This window comes from Sciurus vulgaris (genome assembly GCF_902686455.1).
Source record: "Sciurus vulgaris genome assembly, chromosome: 4".
NCBI lineage: Eukaryota > Metazoa > Chordata > Mammalia > Rodentia > Sciuridae > Sciurus > Sciurus vulgaris.
Genome location: NC_136464.1, coordinates 184,639,743 through 184,646,912, shown reverse-complemented (window position 1 = coordinate 184,646,912; position 7,170 = coordinate 184,639,743). Strand labels below are relative to the sequence as shown.

The following is a 7,170-nucleotide window of genomic DNA, read 5'->3' as shown; positions in this document are numbered from 1 at the left end:
GGATTCCTGTGTCCCCGCGCCTGCTGCCCCTGGCTGTGGCCCTGACGTTTGTAGCAGTGACACCCTCTTTGGTGACTCACCAGTGTTGGTAGAGAGTAACCGGGATGCCAGAAATGCCAACAACTCGATCAGCCCTGGCACCACACTGAGCCTGCAACTCCAGAAGCTTGTGACTCGGGCTAGTGACCTGGGCCCCTCCTGGACAGAGCCCTCTCAGCTGTGCCTCGGAGGCTGTCAGTCCTGCACCAAAGTGACCCCTCAGGATAGGGTGGAGGGAGGAGCGCAGGGACAAGGAGTGAGTCAAGCCCTCTGTGCACTTGGGGTGCCCTGGGGGTGCTGGAGCCTCCTGGCCTCCAGTCAGATCCAGCTCTGCCTGGTGACGGTTCTGAGCCATTGTTCTCATTGGCAAACCAAGGTCACATTCCTTACCATCTTTGTGTCCCCGGGCTGTGGTAGCAAGCTACAGGCTGGTGGCTTGGAACAGCGGAAGTTCGGATTTTCATAGCTTTGGAGGCTGGAAGTCCCAGGTGTGGGCGGGGCTCGGGGTCAGACGCCCCTGCCTCCTCTCGCCTCTGAGCCACCAGCAGGCCTGGGCCTCGCTGCCCATCCAGTCCCTGCCTGTGTCCACATGCCCTCTTCCCACGAGGACATCAGCCACTGGTTCCAGCTCAGCTGGTTCCGTGAGGACTGTCTTTCCAAGTAAGACCACGTTTATGGGCCCCTGGATCAGGACTTGAACGCGCTGTTCTGGAGACACAGCTGGTGACACTTCCTTGCAAGACCATGAGATCGCCTGAGCGTTCGTCCAATCTTACTGCAGTAAAGAGCATAATGACTGAGGGAAGCCAGCTGGACCTGCCCACCGGGCCGAGCCCGGCTGGAGCGTGGTCTGAGGAAGTCCTCGGCCCTCAGCCCCTGGGCAGCATCTCAGGCCGGTGAGCCCTGTTAGAGGGTCTGCTCAGCTCTGATTTCCCAGAGGCCATTGGAGACTTGCCATTCTTTTGGGACGGCCGAGGACCCTGAAGGTGGGGCCTGTGGCAGAGCACTCTCCTTCTTGGGGGAGGGCTTTCCTGCGGCTGGCCCAGGTTGTGTCCCCTCCCACTGCAGCCTCTGGAACTGACCTTGCTGAGAGCCACCACCTCAACTTCTAGGGGGTGTGATCCTCAATCCTGCCTCTCATGAGGAGGCAGCGTGGCCTTCTTGAAGACACCCCTTGTCACTCAAGATGGAGCCTCAACCCATGTGCAGAGGAGAGCCCAACATGCCCAGCCCCACCCTGCTGCTAGGCATGGGGCCTGAGGCTCTTCCCGTGATGGCCGACATCCTTGTGACCTCAGGGTCCTGAGCAAACCCGGCTCATGCCAGCCTCCAGCCTCCAGTTGCCTCCTTGGAAGCTGGCGTTTCTACACTTTGGTCACCACCTGGGCGTCTTTGATGACACTGTCAGTGCGTGGCTTACCTGTGGGATACTACTAGGATACTGTGGTGAGAGGAGCCCAATTCCAAACCCCAGGACGAGAGCCACAAGTCTGCCCACCAACACAAACATCGTGTGTCAATAGTCGTGTTCTTCTCCCTGAAAAGCTGACCTGGTCGTGGAAAGAACAGGAGGAACCGAAGGGGCCCCACTGGACGGGGTCCAAGGAGACCCCTCCAAGGATGGAGGGGACCTCCACTCAGCCCAGGGGTGATGCGGCAGTCTTGACTTACACCACTGGAAGGAATTTCAGGATGCTTTGAAAGCAAGGCACGAGCAAAGGTCCGTGCAAGGACCGCAATGCAAGGGAGTAAGCCCACAGGGCCGGCAAGGTGCCCCTCAGCTCTCGGAAGACAAGCCACGCACCCGGGTTGAGCTTTGATTGTACACAGGACTTTCTTGGGAAAGAAACGTGCAGGTTCCCTGGGAAGCCCTTGTGAAAATCAATTCCCACGTCAATCATTTGAGATTTGAGGTTCAGAATGTTTCTTCCTCATTAAGCAGTCTAGCCATAAATCCGTCGTGGGCACATTGTGCAGGTCTTTGAATCTGCTGACATTTAAATTGATGATGTTTTTGTTCTGTGATCTGCACCAGCACGCACTGGAGGGTTTGTTCACCTAACTAACGCGACAAGCAGGGCTGGCCACGCTCACTGGTCTGGGTCTCCATTGAGTAAGGGCCTCTTCTCTCTCCCCAAGAGACTGCCGGTCCCACCAGGACCTGAAGCTGGCTCTCGGGACAGAGCACTGGGCAAGAAATCCTGCTGCATCACCTGCTGCTGGGCAGCCTTAGCAGAGCGAGTCAGCCCCCATCTCAGCTCGGTGGTCTGGGAGGTGGGGCGCAGGCAGGCCTGTCTCCCCCTCCACCCTGCTCAGACGGGAGGTGGTCCACGTGCTGCCTCTGCCCAAGCTGCCTGGCAGTGGGGCCCTTGGTAAGTGGCAGCTGCTCATTATCATCTGCTCATTAACAACCAGAGAGGAGCCGATGGAGCCCAGCCACAGAAAAGTGGATTCAGAGTACACTTCCGCTTCCAAGCTGAGATTCTCCGGAAAGTCACTTCACCTCCTCGACATCAGTCACTGCACCTCTGAAATGAGATCACGACACTCTCTCACGCAGCTTAGGCTGCAGGGAGAGGAAAGGTGTGTGGACGTTACTCCAGCGTCAGTTCTACTGGGCGTCATCCGTATGTCACGGATGAGGAGGCCTCGTGTGCGGAGCCCCGGGCCCCCTAGGCGCTGAGGTGCTGGCTAAGTGAAGAAGAGAAGAGAGATCCTCCAGCGGCTTCGGGGTCAGAGCGGAGCTCGTCCTGCACCTGGACACAGGCCCTGAGCTTCAGTGGCTCACTCCCCTCGGTTGAGTGTCAAGGGAGTCTTGTGCCTCTTTTGCATGGAGTTACTTTGGGTCAGTCGCCTCCAGCTGCCCTTGGTGAGTGTCCAGGAGAGCAAAGGCCGTGGCAGACTGTGTCCTGGGCAAGTGGACGGGCACTGCCTTGCCCCTCCCGCCCTGTGGCTCCTGTAGTTTAAAAGGTGACATCTAAGAAGTGCAAACATACTGGAACACAGTGGCATCTAATCCTGTAATGACCGCAGCTGGCAGGCCTGGGATTCTCGTAAGACGAAGCTGAAGGGCGCACCACATGGAGGGTTCCTGTGGGAAAGGGTCTGTGCAGAGCCGGGGCGCTGTGTCAGGAGGCGAGTCTCCAGGGTAGCTGTCAGGTCTCGTGTGTTGTTAAAAAAGTGGGAGGAAAAAAATCCATGAGAGGTATGTGAAAAGGCCGCAGGAGACTGAGTACCAGGGAGCCACCCCTGAGAAGGGACAGGATCAAGTTGGCAGCTTCGAGAGAGTGGCAGCGGCCTGTTGCCTGCTCCTGGCAGGGCACAGTGAGCACAGTGTGCACCCACCCCACCCCCAGAGGTCAGCGCCGTCACCTCCTGAAGTCACAAACACCATCTCATTCAGGTGACCAGGAGTCCTGAGGCAGCTCGAGGCAGCTCGGGGTTAAGAAAACCTGGTCTCTTAAAACATCAGTTTGAAAACATGAAGTTGCTCAAAAGTTCAAGTGCTTAAGAAGTGCAGCTCTTCCTCCCTAGGAGTTCATTCTATGGGCAGAGTCTGACGCATGTGCAAGTACGTGGTCGTGAGTTCTGTAAAACATGGAAATGACACAGGGCCGCCCACAGGGGTCTGTGGTTTCCTAGGCACCAATGACTGAGACGGTTACTCATGGGGCTGGCCTGTTCTGCCCTTAGATTTCACGTCACCCTTTCTTAGTTTCTGTGTTGATTATTTAGTGCTCACAACAAATCATCCCCTTCGCAGCTCACTGGACACAGTAACGGTCTCACACTGACGAGGGGTGGGCAGTGGGGGCCTGGCTGGGTGACTGGGGCTCAGGGCTCCTCGTGGGCCTCTGCGGGCTTGTCTGGGCTCCTCTGGGGCTGTGGGCCAGGATGTGGGCCTTTTTATAGGCCTACTTGAGTGTCCTCACATGGCAGGTGGCTTCCCCCTTTCTAGGCCTCCGGTGCTGGCCCTCGCATGGCTTTCTGCTCTGGGGAGCGTCCACTCCCTGTGCCAGAACCATCCTTCCTAGTGTAGCTGAGTGGTGTTCCAGAGCCGGGCGCCCCGGGTGTGTTGGGAATTCACCAGCTGACAGGCTCTGTGTGTGTTGTGTGGACACTACCTGCAGGCCTTTGCATAGAAATGAATTTTTGCTTCTCTTGACCAAATCCCTTGGAGTGGGTCACGCAGTGAATACAGCTGTAACACTTTAAAAAGTGTACACTATTTTGCAGAAAATGGTTGTGGTATTTTGGAGACCACTAGAACACAGGGCAACTCCACATCCTTGCTGGTATTTGGTGTGGTCAGTCTTCTTAATTTTAGACATTCTAGAAAACAGGTTGTGCTATCTCCTGTAGTTTAGCAGGCATTTCCTGAACGAATAGATGCACAGAGTGTGTTTTCATGTATCTATTTGCCATCTTATTTTATTTGTGTGGAGTGAATTTTCAAAAAATTTGCCTACTTTTTAAAAATTTATTTTTCCTTCTTCTTGAATGAGAAAGTTTCTTCTTACACTTGTCTATATTTCTGGCTAAGGTCCTTTATCAGATACATAATTTTGTATTTATTTTCTCCCAGTCCGTAATTCGTCTTTCTGTTCTCTTAACATTGTCTTGGAGAAGTTTTTCATTTTGGTGCTTTTCTATCTGCTTCTCACGTCTATGTCTTCCCACTGACCAGTGTCCCATGATATCGGGTCACTGCAGCAGGGTCTCTTTTGCCATACAGTCACAGAGTCTGTTCCCTAAACAGTCATTTCTTTCCAGCCTTGCCAATCTCTATGTCCACTGCAGTGGCCACTAGGAGTGCTGTCCTGCTTGGTGTCCATGCAAATTAGGAGTCAGGTCTCTTGACTCAGTGCCCTGGGACTTTCCTCCTTTGCATCTAAGTCATCTACAGCATGTGTCAAGGGTGAGAACCCTGTTGCTTCTTGAACTGTTTGTGTCCACAGGTGACAGGGATGGGAGTGGAGCGTGATCCTTGAGGAATGTTTCCGGTGGTCTGATAAGGTCACACCCTCCCAGCACAGAATGCATGGGTCCAAGAGGCCCAGATCAAATTAGAGCTCGCAGAAATGTGAGCAGTGGGCGTGGCAGGAGCTGTTCAGTGGTCCGTGCACTGGCCAGAAGACCTGAGCTGAGTGTGCAGAGTGGTCCCCGGCCGCACCTTCTTGAGCAGTACACCTCTGTGCTTGACGAAGCTAATTCTTCGACTCGATCCTTAGTGCTTGGCAAGGAGCAGAGACGGTGGGTGGTAAAGGAATGGGTTCCTTCAGATTTTTGGACACTGGTACCCATGCCTGGCGGGCAGATTCCTAGGTGCAGGAGGGGCCTGGGCGTCACACCTCCCACCCCACCCGCTGGGTTTCCGCAGAGGATTGTGGAAGGACCACACCTTGAGACAGTGACTCCCAAGAAGGTAACCATAAAGGTGGCCTCTCAGGTGACAGGCGTAGGCTGGCGAGGCAGGCCACACCTGGGTGGCGGAGCTGTGGGGTCATTGGGCTCCCCTCTGCCCACTCAGAAGAGCGTTCCGCTTGGTACCGAGGATGTGAGGCATTCCCGTGTCTTCTGAGGGCTGCCCTCCTGTGTGGGGAGAGAGGCTCAGAGCTGCTCAGGAGCGGCTTCCATGCACAGCACGGCATCTGGAGGCCGGGTCTCCTCTGGGCTCCTGGTGAGCCCATTCAGACAAGGGAGGCAGGCTTCTTGCTAAGGCTTGGATACGAAGTGTCCCCAAAGATTCCTGTGTGAGGCTTGGTCCCCAGGGCAGCCGTGGTCACAGGTAAGGCTCTGGGGAAGGGGTCAGGTCATGACCGCTCTGAACACGTGGGTGGATCACTCCACGGATAGAGTCCTTATTGGGTGGCGGTATGGGTGGATGCTGGAGGAGGAGGTCCAGCTGAGGGGTGAGTCCCTGGAGACCAGCCTTGGTGCTGTGCCTGGCCTCTGGCCCCTCCCTCCCTCCCTCTCTGCTTCCTGCTCCAGCCACCCTCTCGGCCTTGACGCTCTTCCCATCGAAGGCCCAGAGCCACGCAGCCAGCCTGTCGTGGCCTAACCCTCTGTAACTCTGCACCAGGGTCCCTCGTTCCTCCTCTGAGCTGTTTTCAGGTATTTTGTTAGAGTGACACAAAGCTAATATGCTTTTTGTTTGTTTGTTTGGTACAGGGCATTGAGGCCGGAGCCACTTCACCACTGAGCCTCATCCCCAGCCTTTTTATTTTTTATTTTGAGGCATGGTCTCACTAAGTTGCTGAGGCTGGCCTTGAACTCACAATCCTCCTGCTCGGCCTCCCAAGCCACTAGGCTTTCAGGCATGTGCCACCCCGCCTGGCTTCACTTGGTTCTGTTTCTCTGTTCTTTCTGGCCTCGTCAGTACCTGACGGAGCCGCAGCACCATTCGCTGAGTAGTGCATGGTTTCTAACAGTAAGCAGATTTCATAAGGCCTGGCTCTTTTCCTGCCATGAGTTTCCTAAAGCGAAATTGCTCTGTCTAAGCCACTTTCTCAGGTTGCATTGTTTCCAGTGCCGAATTCAAGTCCAGACAGAAATCCCCGAATCCTTCGGAGCTGAAGCGACAGGGGAGCTCCAGCACTCTTCTGGGAGGTTCTCCAGACCACTGTCCTGTCCTCCATCCTTCACGTCCTCCCGTCCGCATTCCTGCTGAGACGTCTCATGTCAGGTCAGCGGGAGTGCCTCGGTCTCAGGACTGTGTGGGACAATGACCAGGAGGCACAGATCAGAGGACGCGAAATCAAGCACAAATGGGCCACACCACCAGCGTCGCCAAGGCAAGGAGCACGTCGCACGGGGACTTCACTGCTGGGACGCGGACAGCGTCCCCTCCCCGCCACCGCAGGGTTTGCAGAAGGGAACCCTGCCCTCTTTCTTCACGGCACAGGGTCTTTCCCAAGAGTGGGTCTGGGGCAGGGTCACCGTGGACCCCAGTTCTGAGGACTCTCCTCACCCCGCAGAGTGTTGGCAGAGGCGGGGCCGCCAGACCCGAGGAGGGCGGAGAGGACGAGGAGGCGCCCAGGCAGCTGCTGGCCTCCGCTGCCCGCAGTGAGGTCTCCGGCGCCTGGCAGAGGAGGCAGGTGTGGAGAGCGCTGCTCCCGCCTCCGGTCGCCC

General features: G+C 56.1%; 1 long non-coding RNA gene across 1 annotated transcript; it reads left to right on the top strand.

Annotated features, from left to right (window-relative positions):
• The first annotated feature begins 2,583 nt into the window (after positions 1 to 2,583).
• Positions 2,584 to 6,711, top strand: LOC306660643. Its single transcript, XR_013763697.1, has 3 exons — positions 2,584 to 3,092; positions 3,443 to 3,610; positions 6,211 to 6,711. It is a non-coding gene; the product is annotated as an uncharacterized lncRNA (long non-coding RNA).
• Positions 6,712 to 7,170: the final 459 nt, after the last annotated feature.